Source organism: Lytechinus pictus, chromosome 11, assembly GCF_037042905.1.
Source record: "Lytechinus pictus isolate F3 Inbred chromosome 11, Lp3.0, whole genome shotgun sequence".
NCBI classification, from domain to species: Eukaryota; Metazoa; Echinodermata; class Echinoidea; order Temnopleuroida; family Toxopneustidae; genus Lytechinus; species Lytechinus pictus.
This window is the reverse complement of record NC_087255.1, coordinates 32,008,541-32,022,862: the sequence shown is the minus strand read 5'-3', so window position 1 is coordinate 32,022,862 and position 14,322 is coordinate 32,008,541. Positions and strand designations below refer to the sequence as shown.

General features: G+C 36.7%; 1 long non-coding RNA gene across 1 annotated transcript; it reads left to right on the top strand.

Moving 5' to 3' along the window:
* Positions 1–10,087: 10,087 nt before the first annotated feature.
* On the top strand, positions 10,088–14,160 carry LOC135155906 (uncharacterized). Its single transcript, XR_010295042.1, has 3 exons — positions 10,088–10,163; positions 12,504–12,759; positions 13,449–14,160. It is a non-coding gene; the product is annotated as an uncharacterized LOC135155906 (long non-coding RNA).
* Positions 14,161–14,322: the final 162 nt, after the last annotated feature.

Below are 14,322 nucleotides of genomic sequence, written 5' to 3'. Positions count from 1 at the left end.
GGAAACCGGGTCACGTGACCTCCCAGAAGGAAGAGATCCAACGGGATCCCAGGACAGGTATTTCCTGGGGTGCGGATTCCCCTCTTTACATTTATCATCTATTCAATACAAGATTATCTCATGTGTGAAATAAAATTGGGGGAGAGGCTTCAAGACCAGAACGTGAATTCTTGGAAGGGGAACCTGCCGGAAGACATCCAGCCGGACTTCCAAACCAGGAGACTTTGGAAAGTTGGGTTCCCCTGTCCCGATTTTCTTGACATAATTAGTATACAGTGCCTCCCCCTGGTGTTGAAATTTGACCGATATAAGAAAAAATACTCAGTAATCAGGCCAAACACCAAAACAAGCCCATCCTACCAGCCAAAACAAGCCCATCCAACCAACCATATCAAGCCCGACCAACCAACCATAACAAGCCCGACCAACCAACCATAACAAGCCCATCCAACCATCCAACCATGTAAAGCCAATCTAACTAGCCAAACGAGTTTAAGTTCACCTTGTACATCATTACCACATACAAACATAAATCAATTATAAATTATATGATGCATAAACAATGACAATACATATCAATTGTAATTACAAGTCAACTACGGACACAATTTCAATATTTGTACAATAGTATTATCAGCTTGGTTGAAACTGAGGGGATCTTTCTAAAGGATCTGCTGATAGAGCGTGGATCGATATGATCATAACCAATCAACTAATCATAACAGGCCCAAAAATCCAACCAATGTTAGCCCATCCAACCAAACAAAACAAGTTCCTTTGGAACTTCCGTCATGTACATCACAAAAAAATACGGTACCAATCAATATGCATCAAATGCATTAACACAAATACACATCAATTATAATTCCAAATCAACTGCAAATTATGAAAATTTGTGCAATTGTAGTCAACCAGAACAAGCCCAGCCAACCAACCATATAAAGCCACCAAACAAATTTCAGTTCATCTTGTACATCATTACCAAATACAAACACGAATTAAATATGCATCATAGTGCGCATAAACAATTTGCAAATACATATAAATTGTAATTGCCGGTCCACTACAGACAAAATTTTAAAATTTGTACATTAATAGCTTGGTTGGAAATGAGGGGATCCACTAAAATAACTACTTGGAGAGCGTGAATCCCTATGATCATTATAACCAACCAACCAATCATAGCAAGCCCATCCACCCAACCAGCGCAAGCACATCCAACCGAATAAAAACGAGTTCATTTTGAACTTCCGTCATGTACATCATAAAAAATCACGGTACAAATCAAATATGCACTAAATGCATAAACACAAATACACAACAATTGTAATTACAAATCAACTATAGACAAATTATGAAAATTTGGGCAATTGTATTAACAAGAACTTGTTTGGAAATGAGGGGATCCACTAAAAGCCTTGCTTGTAGAGCGTGGATCCTTATGATAATAAACAACCAAACATATCGCCCAACCAACCAATGCAAGTCTATCCGACCAACAAGCCAATCAAGCCCATCCAGTCAACTAATACAAGCCTATGCAACCAATGCAATTCTATCCAAACACATGCCCAGCCAACCAACCAAAATAAATCCATGTTATCTATCAACAGTATAACCAACCAAAATATAAGGTTATTTCAATCAACTGTAACCGGCACAACTTGCACTTAAACAGGCTCATTGAGCAATCTCGAGCCCCGTCTTTAAAATTCGCTATTACCACATTTAGATTAATTAGCACAATCGCCTTTGACAGATTTGAGTATAAACAAAAATCACGACAGAATTATTAACAACCATGTATTATATCATCCAATCTTTTTTCATAACATGTGTACCACATTTTTGGAGGCAGAAACAATACCCTCCGACCCTGACAATATTATAACCAACCACTCACAACCATTATTAAATGGGCGGGAGGGAGGGCAAATTAACGTCTTGCATCCCCCAGAGCTTAGTTGAGAATGAACATGTGCTTCCAAATCTGTCGCGTATTGCGCACGTCCCTGAATTCTTTCAATGCATTTCATTGGTTCTTTTTAGCGTAGAGGCTGTGCCCCCGTTGCCGTTGCCTGGCTGTCACCAAGGGCGCTGTGTAACGGCGCCATCCATGACATGCCCAGCCAATCACAGACATGTTGCTGGGGGCGTGTCCTTGGAGAATTCCCGCGGAATCGCAGGGGCGCGCTTTGTTTTCGCGGGCCGTGTATGGCTTGCCAATAATTGGTTTTTTGAGAAGACCTGTCTTCTCTCGCAAACTATCTTCTTCGCTTATTCGAATAATCTTATTGCGAGAATAAATACAGATCGAACATGAAATTGCCGTTTCTCAACTTTATTGCCTCTGGGGGATTTTACCAGAATCATTCAAACGACATTTACAATATTTTAACAAGTACACAGTTTCTAAACAATATTCATCAAGCCACAATCAACCAGATTTTAAGGGGGAAACCGGGTCACGTGACCTCCCAGAAGGAAGAGATCCAACGGGATCCCAGGACAGGTATTTCCTGGGGTGCGGATTCCCCTCTTTACATTTATCATCTATTCAATACAAGATTATCTCATGTGTGAAATAAAATTGGGGGAGAGGCTTCAAGACCAGAACGTGAATTCTTGGAAGGGGAACCTGCCGGAAGACATCCAGCCGGACTTCCAAACCAGGAGACTTTGGAAAGTTGGGTTCCCCTGTCCCGATTTTCTTGACATAATTAGTATACAGTGCCTCCCCCTGGTGTTGAAATTTGACCGATATAAGAAAAAATACCCACAAAAAAGCGAAAGCCCCAAATAATCATTTTTTTTTTTTTTTTTTTTTTTTTTTTTTTGCCGTGACACTTGGCAAACACTTTTGGATTTTGGGAGTCCCTTCATGTCAAGGCCATCCCTCCCAAACCATCGCGTCTGGTTTCCTGGTTGCAACTCATGGTTTCGGAAACCCATAAATTATGCTCTCTCTCCCTTGTCCTCTGCACTAGGACCAAAATATATACTATGAGCGTCATCTTCTTTTGTCATGTAATTATACTCGTACTTCAATAATGTCGCCATTATACTAGTATGAGAATTCTATTTTGTGCATTTTATCGTATAATAATACTCGATAAAATAAGGGCCACTCTTCCAAAGCACCCCCGATATCATGACTAAGGTAGGATTTGGTCCCATATTCTGCCTCCTCGGCGGCGACCCTAAATGGTAGAATAGAGGGCCGTGCATCGGTGCCGTCGACTTTAGTTTAAATTATCAAACCATTGCCTCCCCTGGAAAGCTGATGTCAAAGCTACCGATAATAATCAGTCGGTAATTCTGTAACCAAGCCCAACCAAGCCATAAGTTCAAAAGTGAGTTTTCACGCTCGACAACCCAGCCAATTCAATAATCAAGGACAACAACAACTAAGTTAATGATCAATAAACCATGCCAGCCATCGGAATGGATAGTCAACAATCAAAAAATTATTCCATACAAAGCAATCTCATGCGATCAACGAATGGACGCATCATATACCATACTCTTCGTCTACACCTCCAAGTTGTTATAAATATCTCTACATCAATTGGACATTGGCCAACGTTCTCACTCTAAACCATTAACAAGCTTGACAACATCGCATCCTTGCTTATTTCATTCCCCCTGCGAGTTAATGTTGTTCGCAAGTGTAAGCCCTCGTTGCACTAAACATAACTCATGCAACGAGAGCTGAAACCAATTCCACGTCAAGTAGGTCCAGGGTAAAAAACCAGAGATAAAACTCGGTGAGAAGAAACTCTGGAAAACATTCGGATCCACTTTTGCGGAAATGTGAAACAACAAATCAACAAATGTCTTGGCACACCTTAAAAAGGAGTACCCTTCTTTCAACTAATTTCAACTTAATGTCAATTAGGGGGTCATCGAAGTGACTCTAACATGAAATAATTTGAGGCCAAAGAATATATCAAATTAATGTATAGCCAAACCATGCTAGTAATTCTATCATTATTGTACAACTCAACTGTTTGATGAAATGCCATACAAAATCAATCTCCACAATTATTTGATAAATGTGTATTTCTTTTCAAGTGAACAAACTGTGGCCTCCATAACCGTTAAATAAGACCATTCAATTTCATCATGCATTAGGAAATTTTGCATGATTTTCTCATGTGTAATGTTTATGTAGGAATGCCTTCCTTCAAGCTAAGAACCGGGATTTTTTTTGTTTTCTTCTTTTTTTTCTCTCTCTTTTTTTTTTTTTTTTCGTTTTTGGTCACCAGTGTGAATCGAAACAAATAATATCCATTCCACATCGATTAATGAAGTTGAATGGGGGCATAAAAATCAAGGCGTGCATTCCCACATTCAAGTTGGCTTCATATATGAGATCGCCTCTTACAACAGGTGAGGTTATGTCTTAAAGGAAGAGACATATATAAGCACATAAATGCACCAGAGGGACATGCCTCACAGTTTTTGTTTATATTCTTGGTTATCGATGCTTCAACCGACTTTGCTGGCTGCCCAGAATTGCAAATAGATACGAACTGAAGGTGTTCCCATAATGCCCCTTTTTTCCAAGGTTTTTTAGTTTTCTCCGAAAGGGTTATACTTCTCAACAACTTCGAGATTATTCATGTTTCCTCTTCAAGTCTGGACTTAAGGATCTTGATCACTGCATTTCTCAACCTCTCGTCTATTTAGAGCATTACGTTAAACCATAAATCCGGCATTTTCAAATAAATCCGGATTTCTCATCTTGCAATGTGAAAACCTTTGCAACCACTGTCATCCAATGTGAACCATAGTAAGCCAAGTCTAAGCCCTGTCCCTTCGTACACCAGTCCAGGTCAAGCTTAGCTAAGTCTCCTCGTACATCAGTCTGGGTCTAGGCTTGATCATTTGTGCCCTGTCCAATTAACTTCAGACTCCACGTCCCTGGAGAGGTAAAAAACAAACAAATCTTCCGGCAGAGTATTGTTCAACACAACGTGACAAGAATGTGTGCAAGGAATTCCATACATGTTCCCTTATACTTTCCACAACTAATCGCCTTAACTTGCCTCGCTCCAGAATTGCAATAAAAGGGGATTTTCCAAGGCGCCCTTTTAAAAAGTATGCCAATGAATTTGTGAATCCCGCACTCGTTCCCTTCACTTTTCACAACTAGGGGCCGAACCTACAGCGTTGGATAAGCTTTAACATGGCAATAAATGGGGTTTTCCAGGGCTCTTTTGAGCATTTCGGGGGGGGGGGGGGCACAAACGCCCTCAACTTCCCCTCCTCACCCGGAATGATACAATCGACGTATATTTTATTGTGGTTATGTTTTATCTTTACGCCATCTTATAAACTCGAGGCCGGCGAGAAGGGATAAGTGGTACGGACACTGGGCATACATTGACTACATTTCCGAACTAAAATTTGGTAATAGAGGTCTATAAAAATGACGTATCTTAGCATTCCCCAACCTCATCAAGCAACTAAGCTGCCAGTTAATTCATGTAGGTCCAGAACAGGATGAAGTTGACCAAGCAAATAACTATTATTACACACGCCCAATGGACAGCAAAATACGGATTACGGTACATCGACCTATACCTCTACCATCTATCTCAATGAATAATATCGTTTTAGTACCGGTAGGCGAATGCAGTTTATTTCATCATATTTATCGTATCCCTGTTCACACCGAAGGCAGCCACCCCAGTTTCATTTATAGCCCCTATCCTGTTCATTTTGGGGAATTTGGTTACAAAATGCCAGCTGATCAATGGGCTCAAATTATCGTGGGATCCAGCTTGGTGTATGGAGCATCGTTTATTTCTTTTTTGTTTATTTTGTAGCATGAGCCGGGACTCAGCTGGCGAAACAGAATGTTGATCCTTTAATTAGATCCAATACAAAAAACTCATATTGTGATAGGTTTTGACCTAGGCCTAATATTTGATAATTCAACTCAGTCCACTGTTCAACGCTGCCTTTCCGAGTGGGGCGCGACGCCAAGCCCTCAGATTCGACCCTTACCAACGCTCTCATAAAGTCATATTGAATCAACTTAACTCATGGAGCAACTCAACTCCAGTCGCAAACCAAGCCGAGTCGAAGCTAGCCTAGGTCCTTCAATTTCCATTTATCCTGCATTCCCGCAACCACATTAGAAATATATTGAAAAATGTTCGGTCCTATTAGATCGATATCGTATATCATAGTTGGCCCTAGAACCAAAGCCAAAGGGGTTATAGGGATAGATCCAGGCCCAGAGAACATATTTAGTCTGAGTTGGAACTTTGAATTTGGTCAATAGATATAGGCCTAGATCTAGTAGTATCACAAGTTATAACGTTAGAGTTCCGGGCCCCAAGTTAAGTAATAGCTAAAGCCTATACTAAAGCGGCCGGTTCAGGCCAAATTCATTTAAGGTCTAGGTCAAGATGTGCAACTACAAGTACAAACATGGATCCAAACACTCACCGGGTCAAGATATATACACTGTAGTCCGGGCCCTAACTCCACTCCATTCGCATCAACAATCAATTAGATCCAGCTCCATCGAACTCGAAGCATCGCTGGCAGTTTTATCACAGGCACAGCCTCAAAAGACAATCGGCCTAGTTGTACTCATAGGAGAACAACTCCGGCAAATATCCTCATTTACGGCATTGGTCAGAGCTTCCGTTTGACTGAAAGTACTTATTATTCCTGTGGAAGCTGATGTATATTCCAACTCTGCAGTCTCACCGATAGACCGTGGCAAAATAGCGGTCGATCTAACGTTAGACCTCTAACGAGAATGGTGATCCCGGCCTAACTGAGAAAGTCCCTGTAGGGGTTCGGTAATTCAGCGTTGTATCCGTCCATCCCTTCACTGCACTCTGCAGCTGTGCCACCAGCGTGTCGTCAGCGAGATCTGGACGGCTAGCCATTCATAATGTTGATAAAAACGCTGAGAATTAATTTTCCCGGGATCCATTTTATCCTGACATCCCTGTGACCTGGGATGAGCAATAATTCCCGCGGAATCGCAGGGGCGCGCTTTGTTTTCGCGGGCCGTGTATGGCTTGCCAATAATTGGTTTTTTGAGAAGACCTGTCTTCTCTCGCAAACTATCTTCTTCGCTTATTCGAATAATCTTATTTCATTATTTATAAATAATGATTATTTGTTTTTCATTATTTATAAATAATGATTATTTGTTTTTCATTATTTACAAATAATGATTATTTGTTTTTCATTATTTATAAATAATGATTATTTGTTTTTCACTATTTATAAATAATGATAATTGGTTTTTCATTATTTATAAATAATGATTATTTGTTTTTCATTATTTATAAATAATGATTATTTGTTTTTCACTATTTATAAATAATGATAATTGGTTTTTCATTATTTATAAATAATTTGTTGAGTTTTCCATTATTTATAAATAATGATTATTTGTTAAATAATGAAAACGTCTACTTCATTATTTATAAATAATTTTTTCGAGTGCACCATTATTCTCATTATTTATAAATAATCATTATTTAATGTTCGAGTTTTCCATTATTTATAAATAAAGATTATTTGTTAAATAATGAAATATCTACTTCATTATTTATAAATAATAATTTTGTTTCAATATCCCATTAATCATTATTTATAAACAATTTTTACAGTTTGCCATTATATACAAATAATCATTATTTATATACAAATAACCATTATTTATTAAATAATGCCATTATTTATTAAATAATGCCATTATTTATTAAATAATGGAAAACTCGCTATAACATGCAAATGTGGGACCGCCCATGATATGAATATTTATGATGCGATTTCCTTTTTCGTGATTTTTCTTCACAAATTTTTGTCCATTTCCTCTTCATAATGACATTTCTTGAAGCAATTTTCTAGGGATATGGTCTGATTGTAATATTCTTCATTTTCTATATAACTTCGTCTTCGTAGAAATATCAAAAAGTGTAATTTTATACGATTTTTCCTACAGTTCACAATCCCCATAGGCGCGCGTGTACGGTAGGGACAACCGGTGAATCGACGGAGTGCTCTTCATCGAAATACTACGTTGGTTGGTCCCCGGAAGTGGCGGGCGGAATTTAGCCCGAATCCTCAATGGAAGTCGATCAAGTGCATATGAGCTGAGAGAGTGAAATATCAGTGTACTTGTACAGGCCCTTCTACTTTTTATAAATATTTCTTGTTGCTTTTTTTGTTAAGTTAATTTTTCCTGGTGTAGAGATAAGTTTCAGTTCTAATAATGCACTTCAAATACATTTTGGAGTGTCTGTTTGAGGCGTTTGGGGCGATTTCACCCTGGCCCCAAAATGCTCGCAACGACAATACGGGGGCATGATGACCCCTAAATTTTTAAAAACTTATTTTTCTATTGAAAATTATCACAAAATTCACCAAAAGTGTGCACGAAAGCCTTCGTATTTCACTTTTAAAACTCCAAAAAGTGCCCAAATGACAAGCTTGGTCGCTTCGCTGTGTCGCTTTCAACTTGAGAACGTTTACGCGTCTGCTTCCCCCCCCCCCTCCTCCGAAAGAAATTATGTATACGGCCATGCTCTAAAGAGCCTGGCACATTGATTTATGTATACCTTCATTTTCATTATTTTTATCTCATTATCATCATGGCCTTACGCAGAATTTTTTCCGGGGGGGGGGGGTGGGGGGAGCAGGACGCGCGTAAACTTTCTCATAAAAATCTTGAAAAAGCGAAGCGACCAAGCTTGTCATTTGAGCTTGGTCGCGTCGCTGTCTCGCTTTCAAGATTTTTTTGAGAAACTTTACGCGCGTCCTAGCTGCTCCCCCCCCCCCCCCCCCGGTAAAAATTCTGTGTAAGGCCATGATGATAATGTGATAAAAATAATGAAAATGAAAAGTACATATAAATCAATGTGCCATATGCTCTTTTGAGCATGGCCGTTCACAGAATTTCTTTCGGGGGGTGGGGGCAGACGCGCGTAAACGTTCTCAAGTTGAAAGCGAGACAGCGAAGCGACCAAGCTTGTCATTTGGGCTTCATTGGTCCCGTGGCTTTCAAGATTTTTTTGAGAAAGTTTACGCGCGCGTCATGCTCCGGCCCCCCTGGAAAAAATTCTACGTAAGGCCATGTTGATAATGAGATAAAAATAATGAAAATGAAAGTATACATAAATCAATGTGCCAGGCTCTTTAGAGCATGGCCGTATACAGAATTTCTTTCGGAGGAGGGGGGGGGGGGGGATATATCGAAGCAGACGCGTAAACGTTCTCAAGTTGAATGCGACACAGCGAAGCGACCAAGCTTGTCATTTGGGCACTTTTTGGAGTTTTAAAAGTGAAATACGGAGGCTTTCGTGCACACTTTTGGTGAATTTTGAGATAATTTTCAATAGAAAAATAAGTTTTTAAAAATTTAGGGGTCATCATGCCCCCTTATTGTCGTTGCGAGCATTTTGGGGCCAGGGTGAAATCGCCCCAAACGCCTCAAACAGACACTCCAAAATGTATTTGAAGTGCATTATTAGAACTGAAACTTATCTCTACACCAGGAAAAATTAACTTAACAAAAAAAGCAACAAGAAATATTTATAAAAAGTAGAAGGGTCTGTACAAGTACACTGATATTTCACTCTCTCAGCTCATATGCACTTGATCGACTTCCATCGAGGATTCGGGCTAAATTCCGCCCGCCACTTCCGGGGACCAACCAACGTAGTATTTCGATGAAGAGCACTCCGTCGATTCACCGGTTGTCCCTACCGTACACGCGCGCCTATGGGGATTGTGAACTGTAGGAAAAATCGTATAAAATTACACTTTTTGATATTTCTACGAAGACGAAGTTATATAGAAAATGAAGAATATTACAATCAGACCATATCCCTAGAAAATTGCTTCAAGAAATGTCATTATGAAGAGGAAATGGACAAAAATTTGTGAAGAAAAATCACGAAAAAGGAAATCGCATCATGAATATTCATATCATGGGCGGTCCCACATTAGACCAAAAGCTTCGGTCTCTGTTATGTTGGTTGTTCAGCTGAACTCCGTTGGCTTCACTCACCAAATACAGAGACCGAAGTTCTAGCGCGATCTGTACAGGGGACTCAATGGCCATATGTTTATGTGTATTAAGTTCGGATAAAACAGGGCAGTGAAGTTGGGCGACAGCCGAGGTAAGTCACTGTTTTTGTTCCTTTTAACTTGATTTTCCCCGTTTTTTGGCAATTAATGCCAAGAGGGAATATTAATTTGCATTTTGGTCGCATTAATTTTCAAAAGTTTTATTCATTAAAGACAAAAATTGAAGAGCCCCGACGGGGGGATTTTGCATTGTAAGTCCCCTAATGGTGGCTGCACGCTAGCGAGCCGTCTGTGTATGAGGAGAAATTTAAAAAATAAAAAAATGTTAAAAAACTCCTCGAAACAGACGGCTGCCAGCTGTCTAGTCCCACATTTGCATGTTATAGCGAGTTTTCCATTATTTAATAAATAATGGCATTATTTAATAAATAATGGCATTATTTAATAAATAATGGCATTATTTAATAAATAATGGTTATTTGTATATAAATAATGATTATTTGTATATAATGGCAAACTGTAAAAATTGTTTATAAATAATGATTAATGGGATATTGAAACAAAATTATTATTTATAAATAATGAAGTAGATATTTCATTATTTAACAAATAATCTTTATTTATAAATAATGGAAAACTCGAACATTAAATAATGATTATTTATAAATAATGAGAATAATGGTGCACTCGAAAAAATTATTTATAAATAATGAAGTAGACGTTTTCATTATTTAACAAATAATCATTATTTATAAATAATGGAAAACTCAACAAATTATTTATAAATAATGAAAAACAAATAATCATTATTTGTAAATAATGAAAAACAAATAATCATTATTTATAAATAATGAAAAACAAATAATCATTATTTATAAATAATGAAAAACAAATAATCATTATTTGTAAATAATGAAAAACAAATAATCATTATTTATAAATAATGAAAAACAAATAATCATTATTTATAAATAATGAAAAACAAATAATCATTATTTGTAAATAATGAAAAACAAATAATCATTATTTATAAATAATGAAAAACAAATAATCATTATTTATAAATAATGAAAAACAAATAATCATTATTTATAAATAATGGAATGTCGAACTATTATTATTTACAAATAATGAAGTATTACTTGGAATTATATATAAATAATTAGAAATGATATTTTATATAATAGTAGTTATTTACAAATAAAATGTAAATTATATATAAATAATAGTTATTATTTAATAAATAATGATTATATAACAAATAATTGTTCTATATAATATTGGTACATTCGGCGCCTCATAATTTACCGACAAGTAATTATAAAAATGTTCAAATCAAAGAAAGGAATTAAGAAAAAAAAAAGTTTTTCATTGAAATGTTCCTAGAAACTTGGGTATACTTCCACATCAAGCTCACTTTCATGTGAAGCCCTGCATGCAATGATTCCACACATTTGACTTCCATGTGTTATCTCTATGGCAAATTAAGTGTAATGTCAGTTACCGTAATGTCAGTTACCAGCATGGTTGTGGAAAAATTATCATAGCCCCCAAAGTACAAAAACAAAATGTTTAATATTTTGACACATGTTAACCTAGTAACGAAGGTATATTTACATATTCAAATTATTACTTTATCTACTCAGGGACATGAGATATTTCAATTTTAATGAACACCCTGAAATTGCATGTCCTTTTGCGTAATGTCAGTTACCGACACATATTTGCACACATATTTGCTTGCTGATGCGTAAAAAAATGTGGTTACATAGGAAAACTTAGTATCAGAGTATACAGCAAGGTTCACTTTATTAACTCTATCAAAAGCAAACTCCCATCATTTGTTGTTTTAGAGATACACACAATGAAAGGTGTGAAAACATTGTGCCGTGTAATGTCAGTTACCGTGAAAATGCCCTCATGTGTATGCATATGAGAGTTATGAATTCATGCATAGAAATGGCACATAAGGATATAAAAAACACATGTTTAAATTTGGCCTATGTACGCATAGGAAGAATGAAGATGTGATTAGATTATCAAAGAATTTGAAAATTTTATTCAAAAGTTAAATGTGCAATATATTCCATATGCTGTATATTCTGACTACATGCATTCAACAAACAGAAGCTACATAGGTAACAGTGACACATCATGATAGTGTTTGCTGATTCTGCAACCCCTGTCAGAAATAGATACATGCTTGTACATCACAGTTTTTTTTACTGAATGTCTAGAGTCGGATAAAATGGAATTTTGGCTAAAGCACAATATGCATTGGATTTGTAAACAAATTCATGGGTTTTTTTTATAGCACTTTTGGGTCTGACATACACTTACAAAATATTGCCAAATTTTTATAACTGCATTCATGCTTTCTTTAATAGCAATCAGGTGAAAAAGATCACCCCCAATATGTTTTGTCTTTCCAGAGGCAGCGCAGTGCACGGAAAATGAAGTCTATCAGATCGCGGTTCCCAATTCCGACCCGGTGTGTCCCTTTTTCACACTACTCTCTACTGTCTTTGGTGGACCAGAGGATGTTGGATGTTTTTGTGAGGAGGGTTATCTTCGCCAAAACGGCAGGTGTATTGAGCCTAGTGAATGTCCATCTTGTACGGTGGCTAATTGCTTCGCAGATCCATGTCTATCTGCAACATGTCCTGACTTTCCAGATGCGCAGTGTGTGTAAGTATTCACATTTGACTAACATTCTTATTGTCCTTTTTATTCTTGAAGGAAGATCATTCTTTGCATGTGGCATTCTTTAAACTTCAGATTTTTATCTCATGCCTATCTATAATGCATATATCATATTGTTTTTTAAGTCAAATTTGTTTAGGTGAAAAGTATGAATAAACAAATAGTTTATTGTAAAAATAGCAGAAAAATGATAAATATATTTGTGAAGGTTTGAGGAAAATCCATCGAAAAAAAAAAGTTATCAGAATTTTATTTATGATGTCATGTACGAGCAGCTTTCCCACATATCTTATGGTAAAAAAATCTACAAAATGTCTTTTTCTCAAAATAGTGAAAATGGTTTTTATTATACCTTCAGTGTATCAATAAAAGATTATTTCTGAAAGCTATGAATTATCGAGTCATCAGGAACCATTCAAAATATGAATTTTATGCATTTTATATTATATAACATTATGGGGCAGCTGCTTGGATATGATGTCAGAAGTCACAAAGTTTAAATGCTAATAACTTCTTTAATCTTTGAACGATTTTCCTCAAACCTTCACCAATATTTTTTATTATTTTTCTGCTATTTTTGCAACACAACTTTTCCTAAGGGATGGTTTCTCCCTTTAAATTCTTGTGATACAGGTGTGATGATCTTTCTCTCAATCTTCTCTTTCCCATCATAGGTCCAACTTCTGCAATAGCTGCAACGCTGTCTTCTATGTCAACGATAACAATGGGCTTCGTGAGGTCCAATGTGGCGTAAAACGCCACCATTTAAACAAGTAATATGTGAATACCAGGTATATATTTCATGGGAGTGGCGCCAGTACCAGAAGAGACATGTTAAGGTTATCATGAATTTTGAAACTACCCATAAGTAGAGGGACAATAAATGATGTAATAATGTTATTATTGATCTCGATATCTGGTCTGATAATAGGAGGCAATAAATGACTTAATGTTATAATTGATCTAGAGATCTGTTCTGATGATAATTATCAAATGTTATTATTTTGATTTGATCCTTACTATTCTGTGTGTATCATCTCTAGGTTAGATAACAAATGCCCTTAAATGGGCTTGCTATTAAATATTCTATTAAGAACTATGAACATTTCTTTTATAATTGCTTTGAATATTTCATAGAATGTAAATGATGCACATTCATGGTGGTTCGATTGTGACTACACAACACTATGAATTCTAGTCTTACCAATTTCAGAATTAATTCGCCAAGTTTGATGGTAGATGATAGTTTAATCTGCACTTTTCATGTTAAATTCATGTTAAGAAAACTACTGGACCCTTCGATTTTAGCTGTTGTGATATATCTATACTCATCTATGTAAGATCAGATATTAAATTATTTCAGTCGCGGATAAGGCATACAAATTTGATTCATTGGTTGCATATTGACATATTTCATTGAAGGACAAAATTGACAAACGGAGATATTCATAAAAGAAAATGAGGGGGGACGAGAGTGAAATGTAAGGGAGAAAGAGGCTCAGAAAGAGGAGAGAGCAAAGAAACAAAATAGAGAGAGATAGAGGGGGA